Below are 22,146 nucleotides of genomic sequence, written 5' to 3' on the forward strand. Positions count from 1 at the left end.
GCTAGGTTAGGGGCTGGGAAGTCCGCTGAGTAGGTATTTTGCCGATAATGATAAAAAATTGATAGCTACTGTGTTAAAAGATGGTTGGGATCCCAAAGAAGACCCCGCAAAACAAAAATTATGGTGAGAGAAAGGCAAATAAACAGACGGTGAAAGCAGGTTTGATGGTGGTTAGTCAATGTTTGCAATATAAGGCCATGGTCAAGTCTCAATTAGAGGAATTGCACAAATTAAGAGTAGGAGACAGAGTGGGTAGTTCTAAGTAGAATATAACACCGACACAGAAGCTTCACCGCTTCTGGGGGAGGTGGGACCAGTAGAAACCGGATGGTCTGCATCTGGGCAGGACCAGAACCAATGTGCGAGGGGAAGTTTGCGAGTGCTGTTGGGGATGGTTTAAACTAATATGGCAGGAGGATGGGAATCTATGCAGGGAGACAGAGGGAAGTAAAATGGGGGCAAAAGCAAAAGATAGAAAAGAGAAAAGGAAAAGTGGAGGGCAGAGAAATCAAAGGCAAAAATCAAAAAGGGCCACATTACAACATAATTCTAAAAGGACAAAGAATTTTTTTTAAAAAGCCTGAAGGCTCTATGTCTCAATGCAAGGAGCATTCATAATAAGGTGAATGAATTAACTGAGCAGATAGCTGTTAACGGATATGATGTAATTGGGATTACGGAGACATGGCTCCAGGGTGACCAAGGCTGGGAACTCAACATCCAGAGGTATTCAACATTCAGGAAGGATAGACAGAAAGGAAAAGGAAATGGGGTAGGGTTGCTGGTTAAAGAGGAGATTAACGCAATAGTAAGGAAGGACATTAGCTTGGATGATGTGGAATCTGTATGGGTACACCAAAGGACAGAAAATGCTAGTGGGAGTTGTGTACAGACCACCAAACAGTAGCAGTGAGGTTGGGGATGACATCAAACAGGAAATTAGGGATGCGTCCAATAAAGGTATAGCAGTTAACATTTTAATCTGACTTTCTGACTTTAATCTACATATAGATTGGGCTAACCAAACTGGTAGCAATACGGTGGAGGAGGATTTCCTGGAGTGTATAAGAGATGGTTTCCCAGACCAATATGTGGAGGAACCAACTAGAGAGGTGGTCATCCTAGACTGGGTCTTGTGTAATGAGAGAGGATTAATTAGCAATCTTGTTGGTCGAGGCCCCTTGGGGAAGAGTGACCATAATATGGTAAAATTCTTCATTAAGATGGAGAGTGACACAGCTAATTCAGAGACTAGGGTCCTCAACTTAAAGAAAGGAAACTTCGATGGTTTGAGAGGTGAATTGGTTAGGATAGTCTGGCGAATGATACTTAAAGGGTTGACGGTGGATAGGCAATGGCAGACATTTAAAGATCACATGGATGAACTTCAACAATATTACACCCTGTCTGGCGTAAAAATAAAACGGGGAAGGTGACTCAACCATGACAAACAAGGGAAATTAGGGATAGTATTAAATCCAAGGAAGAGGCATATAAATTGGCCAGAAAAAGCAGCAAACCTGAGAACTGGGAGAAATATTTAATTCAGCAGAGGAGGACAAAGGGTTTCATTAGGAGGGGGAAAATATAGTATGATTAAGCTTGCAGGGAACATGTAAATTGACTGCAAAAGCTTCTATAGATATGTGAAGAGAAAAAGATTAGTGAAGGCAAATGTAGGTCCCTTGCAATCAGAATCAGGTGAATTTATAATGGGGAATAAAGAAATGGCAGACCAATTGAACAAATACTTTGGTTCTGTCTTCACGAAGGAAGACACAAATAACCTTCTGGAAATACTAGGGGACCAAGGGTCTAGTGAGAAGGAGGAACTGAAGGAAATCCTTATTAGTCAGGAAATTGTGTTAGGGAAATTGATGGGATTGAAGGCCGATAAATCCCGAGGGCCTGATAGTCTGCATCCCAGAGTATTAAAGAAGTGACCTTAGAAATAGTGGATGCATTGGTGGTCATTTTCCAACATTTTATACACTCTGGATCAGTACCTATGGATTGGAGGGTAGCTAATGTAATACCATTTTTTTAAAAAGGAGGGAGAGAGAAAACAGGGAATTATACACCGGTTAGCCTGACATCGGTAGTGGGGTAAATGTTGGAATCAATTATTAAAGATGTAATAGCAGCGCATTTGGAAAGCAGTGACAGGATCGGTCCAAGTCAGCATGGATTTATGAAAGGGAAATCATCCTTGACACATCTTCTAGAATTTTTTGAGGATATAACTAGTCGAGTAGACAAGTGAGAACCAGTGGATGTGGTGTATTTGGACTTTCAAAAGGCTTTTGAGAAGGTCCCACACAAGAGATTAGTGTTCAAAATTAAAGCACATGGTATTGGGGGTAATGTATTGATGTGGATAGAGAATTGGTTGGCAGACGGGAAGCAAAGAGTAGCAATAAATGGGTCCTTTTAAGAATGGCAGGCAGTGACTAGTGAGGTACCGCAAGGTTCAGTGTTGGGTCCCCAGCTATTTACAATATACATTAATGATTTAGATGAAAGAATTAAATGTAATATCTCCAAGTTTGCAGATGACACTAAGCTGGGTGGCAGTGTGAGCTGTGAGGAGGATGCTAAGAGGCTGCAGGGTGACTTGGACAGGTTAGGTGAGTGGGCAAATGCATGGCAGATGCAGTATAATGTGGATAAATGTGAGGTTATCCACTTTGGTGGCAAAAACAGGAAGGCAGAATATTATCTGAATGGTGACAGATTAGGAAAAGGGGAGGTGCACAGAGATCTGGGTGTCATGGTACATCAGTCATTGAAAGTTGGCATGCAGGTACAGCAGGCGGTGAAGAAGGCAAATGGCATGTTGGCCTTCATAGCAAGAGGATTTGAGTATAAGAGCAGGGAGGTCTTACTGCAGTTGTACAGGGCCTTGGTGAGGCCTCACTTTGAATATTGTGTACAGTTTTGGTCTCCTAATCTGAGGAAGGACATTCTTGCTATGGAGGGAGTACAGCGAAGGTTCACCAGACTGATTCCCGGGATGGCCGGACTGACATATGAAGAAAGACTGGATCAACTAGGCTTATATTCACTGGAATTTAGAACAATGAGAGGGTATCTCATAGAAACATAAAATTCTGACGGGATTGGACAGGTTAGATGCACAAAGAATGTTTCCGATGTTGGAGAAGTTAAGAACCAGGGGTCACAGTCTAAGGATAAGGGGTAAGCCAATTAGGACCGAGATGAGGAGAAACTTCTTCACCCAGAGAGTGGTGAACCTGTGGAATTCTCGACCACAGAAAGTTGTTGAGACCAGTTTGTTTGATATATTCAAAAGGGAGTTAGATGTGGCCCTTACAGCTAAAGGGATCAAGGGGTATGGAGAGAAAGCAGGAATGGGATATTGAAGTTGCATGATCAGCCATGATCATATTGAATGGTGGTGCAGGCTTGGCTGGGGGGGAAAATGGCCTACTCCTGCACCTATTTTCTATGTTTCTATGTTTCTATGTGCTGAGGAAGAGAAAGATAAGCTTTGTTGAATGAAAGTGGTTGCGTGGAAATTTTCTTGATTGTAGAATATTTGAGGTGGGAGTTAATGAATTTTCCAGTTGTCTGAAAGCCGGTCTTTTAAAAGAGAAATAGTGCATCTGTATCTTTGTTTTAGCTCCGCCCACTTTTCCGGGCAGTGAGCTGAAAGTTTTTATCCTTTGTAGTGTTGTCCTAGATGTGGGAAGTTTAAGAAAATGTGAAGAAGCTGAATTGTGTACCTAGAATTGAATGACACTTTAAGTTAGAAACACAGATGTGGATTTATTTTGATGATAAGTTACGGAGCTAGGAAATACACAAAAGATGGGTTTGTTTTACAAAAGATAAAACTTCAATTAACAATGTGTAGCTCATTTTAAATCAGTTAGAATCGTAAACAAAGTGTTGCCTTTTCAATTTGGTTATTGCAGGCCGAGACACCCAATTACTTGTGTAAAAAAAAACATGTAATCATTGATTACATTGGGTTGAAAGATAATAAATTTAGTCTATGAGTGAGATAAAGAAAGGAGAAGAGAGAGTGTAATTAAAAAGCCTGCATGGGTTTCTTGAGGCTACAGGCTGGGGAAGCTCCGCTCTTGTTTCCTTTTTGTAGGATCTTTTTTTAAATGACATGAAAGCTTCTAGCTTAGTAATAGAGATTTAAATAAAAAGATTTGCAGTACAGTATTTGAATTGGGATTTTGAGATATTCTTGCTAAACATTTTGGTTGTATTGGAAAATCTTGCGTTTGGAAACCTTTGCAAAATAAATAATACTAAACAGTTTTTTAAAAAAGATACTAAAAGTTTGGAAACAATCTAAAAATGCTATTTTCTCTGATGAGAGACAGAAATGCACGGGGACAGAATGAGACCCATAGCTTCCTATTCAGCCCAACAATCACCAGTAGCCGTGGGCTTGTCCAGATGCGTGGCTGCACTAGACTGTGCCACATGGGCAGTCAAGGTCAGCGAACCTGTCCTGATGACAGGCGAAATTGTCCTACACACCAAACACACTCTGGTAGAAATGATGAATACTGGAAAGCTCCGGGCCATGTCCAATGTCCGCCGAGCGAAATGGGAAGCCATTTTACTGCCCCACGATGAATCAATAAAGATAGTCAGAGACACCAGGGAAAATCCGGCAGAAGGAATCCTCACTAAGGGGGAGCCCCATGAGTGTAACGCATTAGAATGGGAAAATTCCCCAGGGAATGTAAGTGAGGTAGCTCTCGAAAACCCAGACCTCACATTGTATGTGGACGGATCACAATGATTCATCGACGGCCACCCATGTACGGGATGGGCGGTATTAAACCAACATCTTGAGGTAGTGATGCAGGGAGCGCTGGATGGAGGCCTTTCGGCCCAAGTAGCAGAATTAACCGCACTGATGGCCTTATTACTGGCAGAGGGAAAGACAGTGAATATATATACAGATAGCAGGTATGCCTTTGGGGTACTACATGGACTACATGGTAGCATGGGGAAGGAGAGGGTTTGTTACCCCTGGCGGCGAGGCCATCAAACACGATGAACATATAAAATTACTATTAGAAGCAGCCAGCAACCAGCTAAAGCATCAGTGATATAAAGGCCCATCAACGAGTAGTGGATGAAATACAGCGTGGAAATGAGGCTGCGGACAATGCCGCCCAAGAAGCAGCCACATCCGCAGACATAAAGATAGAGTCAGTCTGTAGCATGACCACAGAGGAGGACATAAACATAGTTAAACTGCACGCAGATACGAACGAAGAAGAAAGAGCAGAATGGGAGAGGAAGGGAGGATCACCTGGTATAGACTCCATGTGGAGAAAGGACGGAAAGGTTTTGGCCCCTTCCTGCATTCGGCAAATGATCATGGAGTTACACCATGGCATTAACCATGCCGGGCGTAACACCATGATATCCAATATCTCACGGGTTTGGTGGTGGCCGGGAATTGGGCGCGATGTTGCTAAACATTGTCAGCACTGCGTTACATGCGCCCAACATAATCTGGGAAAAGCGATAAAATGAAGGATGGCACACCAACCCCGCTCACAGGGACCATGGGAAAACATACAGATTGATTTTATGGGGCCCCTATTAAACTCCAGGGGCAGAAAGTACTGCTTGGTGATTATTGACCAGTTTACAAGGTGGGTGGAAGCATTTGCCACCTGCAATTGCACCGCAACCATGTTAGCCCGTATATTAGCAGAAGAGGTCATTCCTAGATGGGGGATTCCCATTCAGATAGATTAGGACCAAGAGACTCATTTCACAGGAAGGGTAATGAAGGAAACTTGTCAAATACTGAACATTTAACAGAAATTCCACATCCCCTATCATCCCCACAGTTCGGGAATGGAAGAAAGAATGAATAAAATCCTCAAAACCTCCCTGAGTAAAGCAATCCAGGGAACCGGACAGGCATGGCCGGAATCCTGCCCACCATATTGATGAGACTGTGTGCTACACAGAACCGCACAACAGGACTCACCCCTTACGAATTAATGACTGGATGAGCAATGAAACTCCCTGAGGGAATAGTTTTTGGAGGAGTAGAGTTAGAACCATTACGTGATAGAATTAGGAAGTATGTAACAGTCTCCCAGAGCTACAACTGGCTAAAGTCATTTTCAACTGTGTTTTCCTATTTTTTTCAAGTTATCTCAATACAAGCACCACCACCTTCTCAAGGGCAATTAGGGATGGACAATAAATGCTGGTCTTGCAAACGACACCCACATCCCATGCATGAATAAAATAAAAACCTACAAGGCAAAAATTCAATTTTTTCGCAACCTGAATTTATCTCTTCCATCAGTTGTCCCTCCATCCTTTGGAGATGTGCCTAAATATGATGTCTCCCTACAGCAGCATAGCTGAGATTGGGAACTCAGTGGACTGCATGAATCAAATTCCTGCCCGAAGTATCATTAACTTTTGCTTTTCCTCAGTTATTGTTCCCTCTCTTCAGAACTGTTGTCATTATCCTCATTTCAAAAAGCCCTCACCCTCGGTCCTCTCAAAATATCAACCCTTCTTCAAACTACCATTCTTCTCCAAGGTTGTCGTATACCTCATTGTCAGCCCTCTCTCCCATCACTCTTTTCCAATCCCACCCACATCCTGAGACTTCCACCAACAATATTCTATGTGACTACAATCAAAGAATATAGTATACCTCTGGGACATTGCCCATCTCAGTTACCTTCCAACCTATTCAATGGAGCCAGTATATCTCCTTCTGCCTTCTCCTCCTGCCCCATATCATCCACCTCTGTTTCCTCATTAATATGCAGCCCATCAACAACACCATCCATAAACAAGGGGTTTGTTTTGCTATTTATGTTAGTGACACACTCAACTTTAGCTCTCCACCACTACCCTCAAATCCATGACTCCTACAGTGTTGTTTGACTGTCAGATATTAAGTTCTAGACTAACCAGAACTTTCTCCAGTTCAAAATCACCAAAATAGAAGCCATCTGTTTTGGCTCCTTCCAGAAACTTTTCATTCTAAATGTTGATTCTATTTTGCTTCCTGGTTGCTCACTCAGACCAAACTCAAAGGCACACAATCTCAGTGTTCTGGTTGACCCTGAACTTCAGAACCTACTTCCACTTAATGGCCAAGGCCACCTACTTGCACTTCCATAGCATTGCTTATCTATATCGATACCTCACTCCTATTGCAACTGAAAACCTGAACTGCACCATTGTCACTTCAAGGCTCGATTTCTCCAAAATTCCTCTCGCTGTCCTCCTCATAAACTCTAACACATCCAGAGCTCTGCCACTCATATGTTATCCTGCACTATGTACAGCTCACCTATCTCCCATGTTCACACCAACCTCCATTCCTGGTAAAATCAATTTTAATATCTTTGTTCTCATTTTCAAATCCTTCCATGATCTTGCTCCATTCTACCTCTATAATTGCCTCCAGCCTTTCATCCCAGTATGCACTCTCTGCTCTTTGACCTCTGTTCTATTATATGCCCCTCTCACTAAGCTCAAATTACCAGTTACCACTCGGGAATTCTCTTCCTTAACTCCTTCACCTTCCCACCTCTCTGCACATCTTCAAAAGCATCCTTCGAATCCACCTATTCAACCGGTCCTTTCGTCACTTCCTGTTTGGGACATCCAATCTCCTGCAAAATAGCTTGGGATGTTTGTCATATGAAAGATGCTACAATAAATGTAAACAGTTGTGTTGTGTTCCATTATTTCATGGTGCTATATATTGGTGCTCCAAGACACTGCCCCACCATTTTACATTCAGAACTATAGACTCTTAACCTTGTGTCAGAGTCAGTGAACAACAGGAATGAATATGTGGATAAACCAACATGGTGTATTTCCTTTTGTTCTGTTTTTGTTGCTTTAACTAGAGTTTCTTTTAAAGAAAATACCCCAATACTAAAATTATTTTTACAAGTAAGACAAAAAAGCTGCTACATATGGATTATACTTGCTATTAAGAATGCATTATCTACTTACATTTCACAACAAGGCCAAACGGTAGGAGGAAATATGCTGGTATAGGTTATAATGAGTCACCTTACACCACTATTAACTGTAGTTGGTCCTATCCCTGCAATAGTATGTACTAGCTTATTAGTGACTATGCTAATGTATGTAGGAGGAGAACAAAACACTAAAATAGATGTACTATAAAACCATTTTTGTACTAGGTCCTAAACACACAAGGAATTATGCCTCAGTCACTGGCCCGTTGTGGAAATCTCTTGCTATGGCAACTAAGCACATGCGACTGCTATTCAGTTACCCAATTATTTTTCAGCCTCACTTCCTTAAATATGAAAAGAATGACAACAATTACCAGCTTTAAGAATGAAGTCTGACAATTTCTAACTCACAGATTTAAATTGGATCAGCCAGTTTAGATCTTCATTTTAAAGCACTGAACTACCCAGGTGAAACAATGTGACATATTAGCACCAACCTTCATCTGTTGTCTGTGACAGCAAATTGAATACTAGACTCTATTGGTGTCTCTTCTAGACCTCCTGCAACTAATCTTATATAGCCCTGAGAAAGAGCAGCATGTAAAAATGCATTTGCCCTGTTATTTGACCCTACATTCAACAAAGGCGCAACAGTTGATCATTAAAATGAGTTAGTTTTATTATTTCCATTCTCCAGGGATTGTTAGCACTGATAAACTTCCTCATTGTGTTGGAGATGTGATGAACAGCCCAAGGCTAACAGTTTGGACTAAAATTATATCAGTCCCTGAAAACAGCACTTTCAATGCAATTTTCTTTCTCTGAGGAGCAATGCTATAAACAGGAACAGAGCTGCCCTTTATTTCGCTAGTCCAGATGCTCTTTTATTTCTTAATATCAACATAAAAAGATTCAAGAAAAGTACAAGAATCCTCCCCTTATGGGGCCCAAGTTTCGGGCCGCACCTAGAACGGCGCAGCCCCGACCTGGATGCCTGTTTTTCATGCTCGAATGTGCGCCTAAAAAATACTTACAGATTCTCCAGCTCCCTGCAGGTCCTCTGGAGCTGGGCGCAGCGCAGCATGAGCTGTGAGGGGCGGAGCCAAATCCCTGCGCTGAAAACAGTGCCGGGACCTCTGCACAGGCGCGCTACAGTGGGAGGGGCCCGAAGCACGCAGCCTCTAGCCCTGGCCGAATGGCCTCAGTGGGGCGGCGTGGATCAAGCTGCACCTCCCACGCCCAGCTCCTGCTTCCTCCCTTCAACTGGCTCTCTCAAACAACCCCCCAGCTCCCGCTCCGACTCCCACCGACTCGACCCCCCCCGGCCCCCGCTCCCCCCCTCCCCCCCCCGCACACCCGACCCGACCCGACTCGACTCCCGCTCCGCTCCCGGGCCCGACTCCCACCCGGACCCCGCTCCCGCAACACCCCCCACCCCCCGCAACCCCCGCGGACCCGACCCACGCTCCCCCCCCGGACCCGACCCATGCCCCCCCCCCCGGACCCGACCCCCGCTCCCCTACCCCACACTCGACCCGACCCAACTCGGGGTACTGAAGTTGCATGTTCAGCCGTGAACTCATTGAATGGCGGTGCAGGCTCGAAGGGCCGAATAGCCTACTCCTGCATCTATTTTCTATGTTTCTATGTTTCCCACCCCCCCCCGGAGCCGACCCACACACCCCCCCCCCCCCCCCCCGGACCCGACCCGACCCCCGGCCACCTACCTTTAACTCCGGTGCAGGGGGCGGGCCCCGCCCGAAGTCTTGGACCTGGCCGGGCCCGTTCAGCCTCTCCTCTCCCCTCCTCTCCTCTCTCCTCTCCCCCTCCCTCTCCCCCTCCCTCCATTCACCCCCTCCCTCCCTCCCTCTTTCCTCCCTCTCCCCCCTCCTCCCCCTCCATCCCCCTCCTCCCTCTCCCCTCCTCCCTCTCCCCCCCTCCTCCCCCTCCACCCCGCCTCCTCCCCCTCCCCTAGCTGTCAGAAACACAGACACTGACAGATAGAGAGTGAGAGACACATAGATAGACAGAGAGATAGAGACACTGACAGAGACACACTGGAGGGGCCGTCCCAGCACGCTGTTGGAGGACTCCCGATGCTGCAGTCGGTAAGTAGAAAATGTTTTATTTATTGATTTTTTAATTTTTGTTATTTTTTATTAATTTTTTTTGATTGATTTATTGGTTGATTTATTGTATTTATCATTTATTATTGATGATGGTTCTTTATTTGTAAAACTGAAGTGTTTAATGTTTGTAAACTTCCCTTTCTCCCCCACCTCGTTCCCTACGCCTGATTTGTAACCTCCGCCTGATTTTCTAAGTGTAGGCAAGGTTTTTCTGAGCATACAAAAATCTACACTTACTCCATTCTAAGTTAGTTTGGAGTAAGTTTTCACTGCCTAAACTTTCAAAACGTGCATAAGTGGCCGGACACGCCCCCTTTTGAAAAAAAAAATATGTTCCAAACTGAAACTGTTCTAACTGACTAGAACTGGAGTAAACTAAATGCCGAGAATTGCAATTTCTAAGATACTCCATTCTAAACCAGCTGCTCCAAAAAAGCAGGAGCAACTCAGGCTGAAACTTGGCCCCATGGTATGTGTGGCAGGTTTGATCATGAATGTTATTACTAAGCATGAGAGAAATGCCTTAGGATCCTTCTAATAAGTCATCAGCACTAAAGTCAGAATCTGAATTTTTCAGATCTCACCATCAACAACCCCTGAAAAGCCCAAAACCATTACTGGATGCATTTACTCCTATATTAGAATCTCTCTCAAGCCCCTGCCTCCACAACCTATAACTATTCTTTCCCTCACAGGCACGAGGCAACTTTCTTATCTTTATCCAAGCCTTTCCCCAAGATAGCTCCAGCTACAGATGTCTTTGGTGATGGTGTCTACCTGTGGCAGCTTCCCTTAGCCTACAGGTTTATTAAAGTAGATTTACCCTGATAAGTCTGACTGTCCGGTTTTCAGATTCATGCTGCACACATGCATCAGCAGACAATTTCCTACTCTCGATGCCAATGTTAATACTGCTTCCCCTGTGGTACATGGCAGTCTATATCTGAATCTTCGGGGGTGAAATTGCCCCACGCCCTATTTGAAGGCGGTAACCTTCCGAGGCCAGGACATTTATCGCCCGGCCCAGAAGTTCCATGCCCGGCGCGGAATTCGGCCCTTCCGCCCCTCAACAGAGGCGGAGTGCTATCAGAGGCACTGCGCGTCTGTCGATGAGCGCTCCTAGGGCGGCAGCGCGGCGATGAGCACAGCATCCCGCTGGCATGTCAGCACTATGCTGATGCTCCGCATAGCGCTAATGCGGCAGATTGTGCCTCCCCTTCAATTAAAGGGGAGGGCTGCTGTGTGCTCTGCAGTCCCTTTGAAGGCTGCCACTGAGCCACCAAGGTCACCATCGACCGGGACAACAACCCGGCACCCATAACAGAGTGCCAGGCTGCAGGATGGCAGCCCGGTCGAGGCGAGGACTGTCATTGTTGGGCTGACAGAAGACTCGCCCGACAAAAAAATATGGCAGCCCATGGCGCAATGGCCTTCCCTTTAAGGGGCGCCCTAATGACAGATGTCCACCAGCTTTGCGCCCCGTGAAGTTGCTGGTGACATCGGCCAGCGTCACCCTCACTGCCTGCGGAGCAATTTCCCCCACAGAGCGTAAAGGAGTCGGCGCACATAGCGATAATGTTAGCGCTGTGCGTGCACCAGCCCGGGGCGCAAATCGCGGGGCACAGTACGAACAACACAATGCCTCCCAAACATCCGGGGCAATTTCCCTGGAGGCACCTCTTCCCCCAGGTGATAATCTCGCTGCGCCCCATTAGTGCCTCCCGGAAGCACTAATGGGCTCTAAAAAAGGGCAATTTTGCCCCCCTTTGACTTCCCTACACTACCCAGCTCACCTTCCAGTGTTGTGTGCAAGAATGAAAGTGACTCCCCATCACTGTAACTCTGTCCTTTTTAAAGCAGGCTGATTAAGATCTGTATCCTCATACAACTCAGAAGGAGCATTCAATGTGCTGGGTATGCACGTGATTAGCTAGGCCTCTATAGCCATCACCATTGCTACCCCTTGCTCAGGATCACTTGGTACTGCATCCTCAACATTACTGACTACATCTCCCCTAGTTACATGTTAGATCTGGTTTAGTGGTCGCACTCACGTCTTGAGTCAGATGAGTATGGGTTCAAGAAACACTCCAGAAATTTGAGCACATAATCCAGGCTGACACCATTGCAGTACTGAGGGAGCACCACACCCTTGGAGGTACTGCCTTTTGCCCTCTCAGGTGTATGTAAATGGTCCCATGGTAATTTTCAAAGAAAGAGAAGGGTATCCTAACCAACTAACTTCACTAAAATAGATTATATCATCATTAATCTCATTACTGTATCCATGTTGGCTTCCACATTTCCCTGCATTCTAACATTGATCATACTTCAAAAATAGTACTTAATTGGCTGTCAAGCACTTTGGGATGTGAAAGGAATTATATAAATGCAAGTTTCTTGTTTAATGCACTTTTCAATGCTGGGTCCTGTTTCAAGAGGGACTAGTGACCTGTTGTTGCGCAGGTGTGTTATGTTCTTTGGATGCAGCTGGTTGTTCATCAGGTTCTAGGGTTGCCAACTCTGGTTGGTTGTATTCCTGGAGGGTTCATCACATGACCACCTGCCTCCAAAGGGTCCATACGGAGTGTCTACAGACCCAGGAAGGAAGACTCTTACACCTGATAAAACAGGTGTAAGAGTCTTAAAACACACTTAAAACATAAAAAATAAATAAAAAATACACATTTTATTTTTAAAAACCCTGCCCAATGCGTTAAATTTATTTTAAATCATAATTTAAAAAACTTTTTAAAAACTTGGAATTTTTTTTTCTCTGAGATATTTACTAACTTTAATTTCAATTAATTTTAATTATGTGAGGTGTATTTTATTATTTTTTATGAAATGTGTTTAGTGTCTTTGTTTTTTTTCCCCATTAATAACAATGAGAACCATCAGGTTCTCCTTGTCCCATGGTGAGAGTAGATATTACACCTCTAGTAAGAACACACTTATCCATTTGGGTATTGTATTTTCATGAACTATTGCACAATCATTGTGCATGGTCACATTGATATATCATGTAAGTCATGAAAAATGATTAATATAATGTGCACTAATAATTCTGCGCTTCCCTCCAATCTCCACAATCCCAACACTTTCCAAATTGTTCTCCATGAGGAAATAAGCAAAAACATTTTCATTATGGAGCCATTTGATTAATGTGATGGGATCTACCAACTGTCCTATATTGTTATGTGCCAACTGAGACGCGATTTGGCCCATGGAGATTCTCGCGAATTATATTCTATCCCTTAATGGCAAGTGTAATTTAATTTGCACAAGCTTGATATGTTCTCTTCTAAAATATTTCCTTGCTAATTTGTTTTTCTGTATTGCTTTGTTCCTTCTTTGCATATTTTAGGGCTGTCCTTCTCCCACCAAAAATGTTCACGCATCTCTCGTCATGATTAAACTTTTTTTTTCTGTTGGGGATTCGGTCATTTTGAACAAAAATTGCACTCTCCACAGGTGGACTAATGAATTTTTCCAGATTTTGTACTGATTGAATAGCTCATTAGCTGCTTGAGAAGAAATTTTAGTTACAGGTCATCCATTTCAGTAAAAAAAAACAGCGTTTCTCCATTTTTTTTGTGAAAAGCGATTGTCGGGCCTAGAATTAAGTAGTTAAAATGGTGTTGGAGAGTCAGTCAACCTTGATGGATAAAGCTATTTAATTCTTAACTACTTTGCAATCATTTATGTTGTTAAGTTTATGACAATGATAAGACTAGCAGATACAAATGGTAAATATGTTTTCAACAATTATAAAATTGAAGACGGAATCATTTCCACTTGCTCAATCCACTTCTGTTACTTAGTTAAAATTTCACCTATTCAACCTAAGATGTCCACTGGTAATGACCAACATGAAGAGGATACACACCAGGGTCCATTGGATACAAGCTTCATCCAGTGACAGACCTGACTGAATAACAAATGTATGATAAAGTAATATGTAAATAATGTCTGCCTATAAATATAAAATTATTAACTCTAATATATGATGTGCGCTGTATATCTTATTTATTATCTTGGGTACAAAATAAAGTATCAATATAAAATATTTAGGATGCTTTGTTAAAAGTAAAAAAAAATAAAAGCAGGCTTATTTATTTAACTAATTTAATAAACTATATAGGGTAAATACTTGATTAACGCTAAACTAATTAATTAAATAATATAATGGGAAAACAGGAGATGTGTTGCTGCTGCAATATGTGGGAGCTTCTGGACATTTTGGTGCAGGGCGACTACATCTGCGCTAAGTGTCTGCGGCTCAACGAACTTCAGCTCCGAGTTGAGGAGCTGGAGTCCGAGCTACAGATTTTGCGACACATCAGGGATGGAGAAAGTTACCTGGACCTTTTGCCCCAGGAGACAGTCACACCCTCTAGATTAAATACTTTAGAATTGACACATGGTCAGGGACAGGAGGGTGTAACTGCGAGTGAAACAGGTAAGGGGATCCAGGAGGTAGTATTGCAGGAGCCTCAGTCCCTGCACTTGCCCAATAGATTTGAGGTTCTTGCAACCCTTGAGGACAAATGTGCAAACTGCGGGGTGGACGAGCAGACTGACCAAGGCACCGTAATGCAGAAAGCCAGTAAAGTTGGGGGAGTAAAGAGGCAGGTGGTTGTAGTAGGGGACAGTGTAGTTAGGGGGATAGATAGGGTTCTCTGCAGCCAAGAGCGTGCGTCCCGAAGGCTGTGTTGCCTACCCAGTGCCAGGGTAAAGGACATCTCCTCTGGACTGGAGAAAAACTTGGAATGGAAGGGGGAGGATCCAATTGTCGTGGTACACGTAGGTACCAATGACATAGGCAGGACTAAGAAATAGGTTCTGCTGAGAGAGTTTGAACAGCTAGGGACTAAATTGAAAAGCAGAACCACAAACGTAATAATCTCTGCATTATTAGCTGAGCCACAAGCAAATTGGCATAGGGTCAATAGAATCAGAGAGATGAATGCGTGGCTCAGAGGTCGGTGTGGGAGAAGTAGGTTTCGATTCGTGGGGCACACCGTGTCCAGTGCGCCAGTGCAGCCTTCAGCCACCTGAGGAAAAGAGTGTTTGAAAACCAGGCCCTTAAAACTGTCACCAAGCTCATTGTCTACAGGGCTGTAGTAATACCCGCCCTCCTGTATGGCTCAGAGACGTAGACCATGTACAGTAGACACCTCAAGTCGCTGGAGAAATACCACCAGCGATGTCTCCGCAAGTTCCTACAAATCCCCTGGGAGGACAGATACACAAACAATAGCGTCCTCGTCCAGGCCAACATCCCCAGCATTGAAGCACTGACCACACTTGATCAGCTCCGCTGGACAGACCACATAGTTCACATACCAGACACGAGACTCCCAAAGCAAGCGCTCTACTCGGAACTCCGTCCACGACAAACGAGCCAAAGGCAGGCAGAGGAAACATTACAAGGACACCCTCAAAGCCTCCCTGATAAAGTGCAACATCCCCACTGACACCTGGGAGTTCCTGGCCAAAGACTGCCCTAAGTGGAGGAAGTGCATCCGGGAGGGCGCTGAGCTCCTCGAGTATCATCGCAGAGAGCATGCAGAAATCAAGCGCAGGCAGCGGAAGGAGCGTGCGGCAAACCAGGCTCCCTGCCCACCCTTCCCCTCAACCACTGTCTGTCTCACCCATGACAGAGACTGTTGTTCTCATATTGGACTGTACAGCCACCTACGAACTCATGCTAAGAGTGGAAGCAAGTCTTCCTCGATTCCGAGGGACTGCCTATGATATGACTGGCACCAATACTCGGGAAAGAGAGAGCTGTTCCGTGGGGACGGACTACACCTGAACTATAGTGGGACCAGAGTTCTAGCGAACCGACTAACTGGGGAGGAAGATAGGGCTTTAAACTAAATAGGGGGGTGGAGAGGACGGTTGCAGTAGAGAGCAATCTAGAGAATGCAAAAGAGAAAAGAAAAGGAAGCAATGCAGGAAAGTGATTGTGGTAAGGATAACCAGATTATGTCAGAAAGGGACAGACCATACAAACAAAAGAGTGCATTAGCAAATAGGGTCCAGGTAAGAAAAAATAACAATAAGACAAATAGGACTATAGTACAAAATAATGTTAAGATGTCTAATAATCTTAAAAAGATAAATTTAAAAGCATTGTATCTGAATGCACGAAGCATATGTAATAAGGTAGACGAATTAACAACGCAAATAGATGTAAACGGATATAATATAGTTGCAATTACGGAGACATGGTTGCAGGGTAACCAGGGTTGGGAACTGAATATCCAAGGATATTCGATATTTAGTAAGGACAGGCAAAAAGGAAGAGGGGGTGGTGTGGCGTTGTTAGTAAAAGATGAAATCAGAACAATAGTGAGAAAGGATATTGGCTCAGAAAATCAAGATGTAGAATTAGTCTGGGTGAAGCTAAGGAGCACCAAGGAGCAGAAAACATTGGTAGGAATTGTCTATAGGCTTCCAAACAGTAGTGGTAGTGTAGGGGATGGCATCAAACAGGAAATTAGAGATGCATGTAGCAAGGGTACTACAGTAATCGTAGGTGACTTTTATCTACATATAGACTGGCCAAGCCAAATTAGTAATAATACTGTGGCAGATGAATTCCTGGAGTGTGTACGAGATGGTTTTTTAGACCAGTATGTTGAGGAGCCTACTAGGGAACAGGCTATCTTAGATTGGGTATTGTGTAATGAGAAGGGGTTAATTAACAGTCTTGTTGTGCGGGGTCCTTTAGGAAAGAGTGACCATAACATGATTGAATTTCTTATTAAGATGGAAAGTGAAATAGTCTAATCCGAAATTAGGGTCCTAAATCCAAACAAAGGAAACTACGAAGGTATGAGGAATGAATTGGCTATGATAGGTTGGGAAGATTCATTAAAAGGCATGACGGTGGATAGGAAATGGCTAATATTTAAGGAACGAATGCATAAATAGCAATAGTTATACATTCAATTCTAACGTATATACAGAAAAGGAAAAGTGCCCAACCATGGCTAACAAAATAAATTAAGGATAGTATTAGATCCAAAGAGGAGTTATACAAAGTTGCCAGAAAAAGTAGCAAGCCTGAGGATTGGGAGCAGTTTAGAATTCAGCAAAAAAGGACCAAGAGATTGATTGAGGGGAAAAATAGAGTATGAGAGTAAACTTGCAAGGAACATAAAAACCGACTGCAAAAGTTTCTACAAGTACGTAAAAAGAAAAAGATTAGTGAAGACAAATGTAGGTCCTTTACAGACAGAAACATGAGAATTTGTAATGGGGAACAAGGAAATGGCAGATCAATTAAATAAATACTTTGGTTCTGTCTTCACGGAAGAGGACATAAATAACATCCCAGAAATGCTAGGGAACCAAGGGTCTAGTGAGCAAGAGGAATTAAAGGAAATGATTATTAGTAAGAAAATAGTACTGGAGAAACTAATGGGACTGAAGGCAGATTATTCCCCAGAGCCTGATGATCTGCATCCCTGAGTACTAAAAGAGGTAGCCATGGAAATAGTAGATGCATTGGTTGTCATCTTCCAAAATTCTATAGATTATGGAACAGTTCCTGTAGATTGGTGGGTGGCAAATGTAACCCCACTATTTAAAAAAGGAGGGAGAGAGAAAACGGGGAACTACAGACCGGTTAGTCTAACATTAGTAGTAGGGAAAATGCTAGAGTCTATTATAAAGGATATGATAACGGCACACTTAGATAATATCAATGGAATTAAACAAAGTCAACATGGATTTATAAAAGGAAAATCATGTTTGACAAACCTACTGGAGTTTTTTGAGGATGTAACTGATAGAATAGATAAGGGAGAACCAGTGGATGTAGTGTATTTGGATTTTCAGAAGGTCTCTGATAAAGTCCCATATAAGAGATTAGTGTGCAAAATTAAAGCACATAGGATTGGGGGTAATGTATTGGCATGGATTGAAAATTGGTTAACTGACAGGAAACAGAGAGTAGGAATAAACGGGTCTTTTTCGGGATGGTGGACCATGACTAGTGGGGTACCATAGGGATCAATGCTTGGGCCCCAGCTATTCACAATATATATAAATGATTTGGATGAGGGGACCAAATGTAATATTTCCAAGTTTGCTGACGACACAAAACTAGGTGGGATTGTGAGCTGCGAGGAGGATGCAAAGACACTGCAAGGCGATTTAGATAGGTTGAGTGAGTGGGCAACACATGGCAGATGCAGTATAACGTGGATAAATGTGAAGTTATCCACTTTGGTAGGAAAAACATAAGGACAAAGTATTATTTAAATGGTGATGGCTTGGGAAGTGTCGATGTACAGAGGGACCTGGGTGTCCTTGTACACCAGTCATTGAAAGCAAACATGCAGGTGCAGCATGCAGTCAGGAAGGCAAATGGTATGTTGGCCTTCATTGCAAGGGGATTTGAGTACAGGAGCAAGGAAGTCTTACTAGAGTTATACAGGGCCATGGTGAGACCGCACCTGGAGTATTGTGTGCAGTTTTGGTTTCCTTACCTAAGAAAGGATATACTTGCCATAGAGGGAGTGCAGTGAAGTTCACCAGACTGATTCCTGGGATGGCAGCATTGTGGTAGGAGGAGAGATTGTGTCGACTAGACCTGTATTCACTAGAGTTTAGAAGAATGAGAGGGGATCTCATTGAAACGTATAAAATTCTGACTGGGTTGGATAGACGGGATGCGGGGAGGATGCTTTCCATGGCTGGGAAGTGTAGAACAAGGGGTCACAGTCTCAGGATACGGGGTAGGAAATTTAGGACCGAGATGAGGAGTCATTTTTTCATTCAAAGGGTGGTGAACCTGTGGAATTCTCTACCACAGAAGGCTGTGGAGGCCAAGTCACTGAATATATTTAAGAGGGAGATAGATAGATTTCGAGAAACAAAAGCATCAAGGGGTATGGGGAAAAGTGGTAATATGGTGTTGAAATAGAGGATCAGCCATGATCATATTGAATAGCGGTGCAGACTCGAAGGGCCGAATGGCCTACTACTGCTCCTATTTTCTATGTTTCTATGTTTATCGTGGATGAAGGTTATGTTATTTGGTAATCTCCTGACTTTATGGAGAAAGCAGCTGTTTTCTAATCTAAATCCTTATGGGGACGATTCCTGTGATATTTTTGCATGATAGGTCTGAGCAATCTACTTAATCAACCATTGCTTCAAGGAAGTTTCTCTTTGAGCACCACGGAAGATTGCATGAGCATTTATATCCATGACCATCACTCCCAAGTTCCTAATCTCTGCCACAATGCCAAGGAGAAGCACCAAGCAAAGTTACCCACAAAAGGAGAGGGCAACTGAAAGTAGAATTTCCATCTTGCTGCTCTTCTATGAATCATGACCACTCATTTCAGACCTGTATAGATACAAACCTGGGAGCAACATATAGTGGGGATACTTTGACTTTGGTCAATAGTGTAATAAGGGTGATATTGATTCAGTCACCTGTTACAGATCTCTCCTGATATTAATTTCTATTGGAGTCAATGGGGAGAGATGTAAAATGGGAGGCTGATTTGCTATCACCAATTTTAAACAATCGCACGGAGTCAAAATTACCCTCAAATGTGTGGTGCAGGGGAACCTAACTGCGGAATGGGAAAGATTTTCTTTTAAATATGGAGTGATAGCATAACAAAAGAATTCTGAAAGTCACCAATTTCTAATATATCAAAAAATAATTCAGCGTTCCTAACCTTGAATGTCACAAGGATCATATGTCTGAACTCACAGTGAACATAAATTTACGCTTTTTACAAGGTACTTTTAAATGTCTTCTCTAAATCATCCATAGCTTATTTCAATGGCTGTCACAGCTGACAGCAAATGTAAGGTACTGAAATGTCAGTTGATATTCTGTGGCATTTGAAACCTATCCGAAGACTGACACTAAACTCCATGTTATCAGTAGTACAGCTGTAAAGATATTTTAAGGATATGAATAATGATAATTTTACAGTAGCTTGCCATAAATCTTTATTGTTAAATAAAAGGCCAGGTAATTAGTAATTGTTATTGGTATGTATTTAACCCCTTGCCATCTGTATCACACGACCACCAGAGGGCCTACCTGTTGGAGTCCCAAGGGATCCCAGCATCTCTTGGGAGCACAGTATATAAGCAGGCCACCCACAAGGTACCGGCACTCTGGAATCTTATTAAAGGAGCTCATTGTACACAGTACTCAGTTTCACCCTTTATTGTGAACACATCAATTGGCGACAAGGTAACAAACAACTGCGCGAAAATGCAAAGAACAGTTGGTATCCTGGAGAAGTTCTCAGAAGGGGACAATTGGGATGCCTTCGATGAGAGACTCGACCAATACTTTGTGGCCAACGAGCTGGAAGGGGACGAGAACGCTGCCAAATGAAGGGCGATCCTCTTAATTGTCTGTGGGGCAACAACCTATGGCCTCATGTAGAATCTCCTAGCTCCGGCAAAACTAACAGCTACCTCCTATGAAGAATTGTGTACGCTGGTCCGGGAGCACCTAAATCCTAAGGAAAGCGTTTTGATGGCAAGATATCGGTTCTACACGTGTGAATGGTCGGAGGGCCAGGAAGTGGCGAACTATGTCGCCGAACTAAGGCACCTCGCAGGACATTGCGAATTTGAGGGATTCCTAGAACAAATGCTTAGAGACTTTTTTGTACTGGGCATTGGCCATGAGGTACTCCTTCTCAAACTGCTGACTGTTGAAACTAAGTAAAGCCATAATGATAGCCCAAGCATTTATGTCCACCAGCGACAACACCAAACAGATTTTGCAGAGTAAAGAAGTTTCGGCCAGTACTGTGCACAAAGTAACGTCATTTTCAAGCAGAAATATACATGGCAGAACGTACACACCGGCTGCTGCTGCCCGACCTCAGATGACCCAGAGTCCGCCATCAATCGTTAATGCGAGGCAGTTAACACCTTGTTGGCGCTGTGGAGATGATCATCGGCCCCATCAATGCTGCTTCAAGCACTATGCGTGCAACGGTTGCAGAACAGTGGGACACCTCCAGCGAATGTGCAGGCGAGCTGCAAACCCTGCAAACCCTGCAAACCGCCACATTGCAGAGGAAGATCGATCCACTGTGGATCAGGCTGAATTGGAGTCTCATACCGAGGAGGCAGAAGTGTACGGGGTACACACATTCACCACGAAATTTCCATCAATAATGTTAAAAGTTGAACTGAACGGAATTCCAGTATCTATGGAACTGGAAACGGGTGCGAGTCAGTCCATAATGAGTAAAAAGGCCTCCGACAGGCTGTGGAGCAACAAGACACACAGGCCCAAGCTCAGCCCTATTCACACCAAACTAAGGACTTACATCAAGGAACTGATCCCTGAAATTGACAATGCACAAGTCAAAGTCTCCTATGATGGAGCAGTACACAAACCCCCGCTGTGGATTGTGTCAAGGGATGGCCCCACATTGTTAGGCAGAAGCTGGCTGGGAAAAATCCGCTAGAACTGGGATGACACCCGAGCGCTTTCGTCCGTCGACAACGCCTCATATGCCCAGGTTCTGAGTAGGGTTTCCATCGTTGTTCGAGCCAGGCATTGGAAGCTTCTCAGGGGCAAAAGTGCAGATCCATTTGGTTCCGAGTAAGCGACCCATCCACCACAAGGTACGGACGGTACCGTATATGATGCATGAGAAAGTGGAAATTGAGCTGGACAGGCTGCAGCGAGAAGGCGGTGTAATTCAATGAGTGGGCCAGTCTGATTGTCCCGGTACTTAAAGAGGACGGCACAGTCAGAATTTGTGGGGCCTATAAAGTAACGATTAACCGTTTTTTGCTACAGGACCAGTACCCGCTACCCAAGGCAGACGACCTATTTGCGACCCTGGCTGGAGGAAAGACGTTCACCAAGCTGGACCTCACCTTGGCCTACATGACGCAGGAGCTGAAGGAGTCTTCGAAAGGCCTCACCTGCATCAACATGCACAAAGGTCTGTTCATCTATAACCAGTGCCCGTTCGGGATTTGGTCGGCCGCGGCAATCTTCCAATGGAACATGA

General features: G+C 43.8%; 1 long non-coding RNA gene across 1 annotated transcript in view; it reads left to right on the forward strand.

The window, feature by feature from the left end:
- The window catches only part of LOC139235085 (uncharacterized), a 109,876-nt gene that overhangs the window by 68,093 nt on the left and 19,637 nt on the right, over positions 1 to 22,146 (forward strand). The window lies entirely within an intron of this gene.

Source organism: Pristiophorus japonicus, chromosome 1 (genome assembly GCF_044704955.1).
Source record: "Pristiophorus japonicus isolate sPriJap1 chromosome 1, sPriJap1.hap1, whole genome shotgun sequence".
Taxonomy (NCBI): domain Eukaryota; kingdom Metazoa; phylum Chordata; class Chondrichthyes; family Pristiophoridae; genus Pristiophorus; species Pristiophorus japonicus.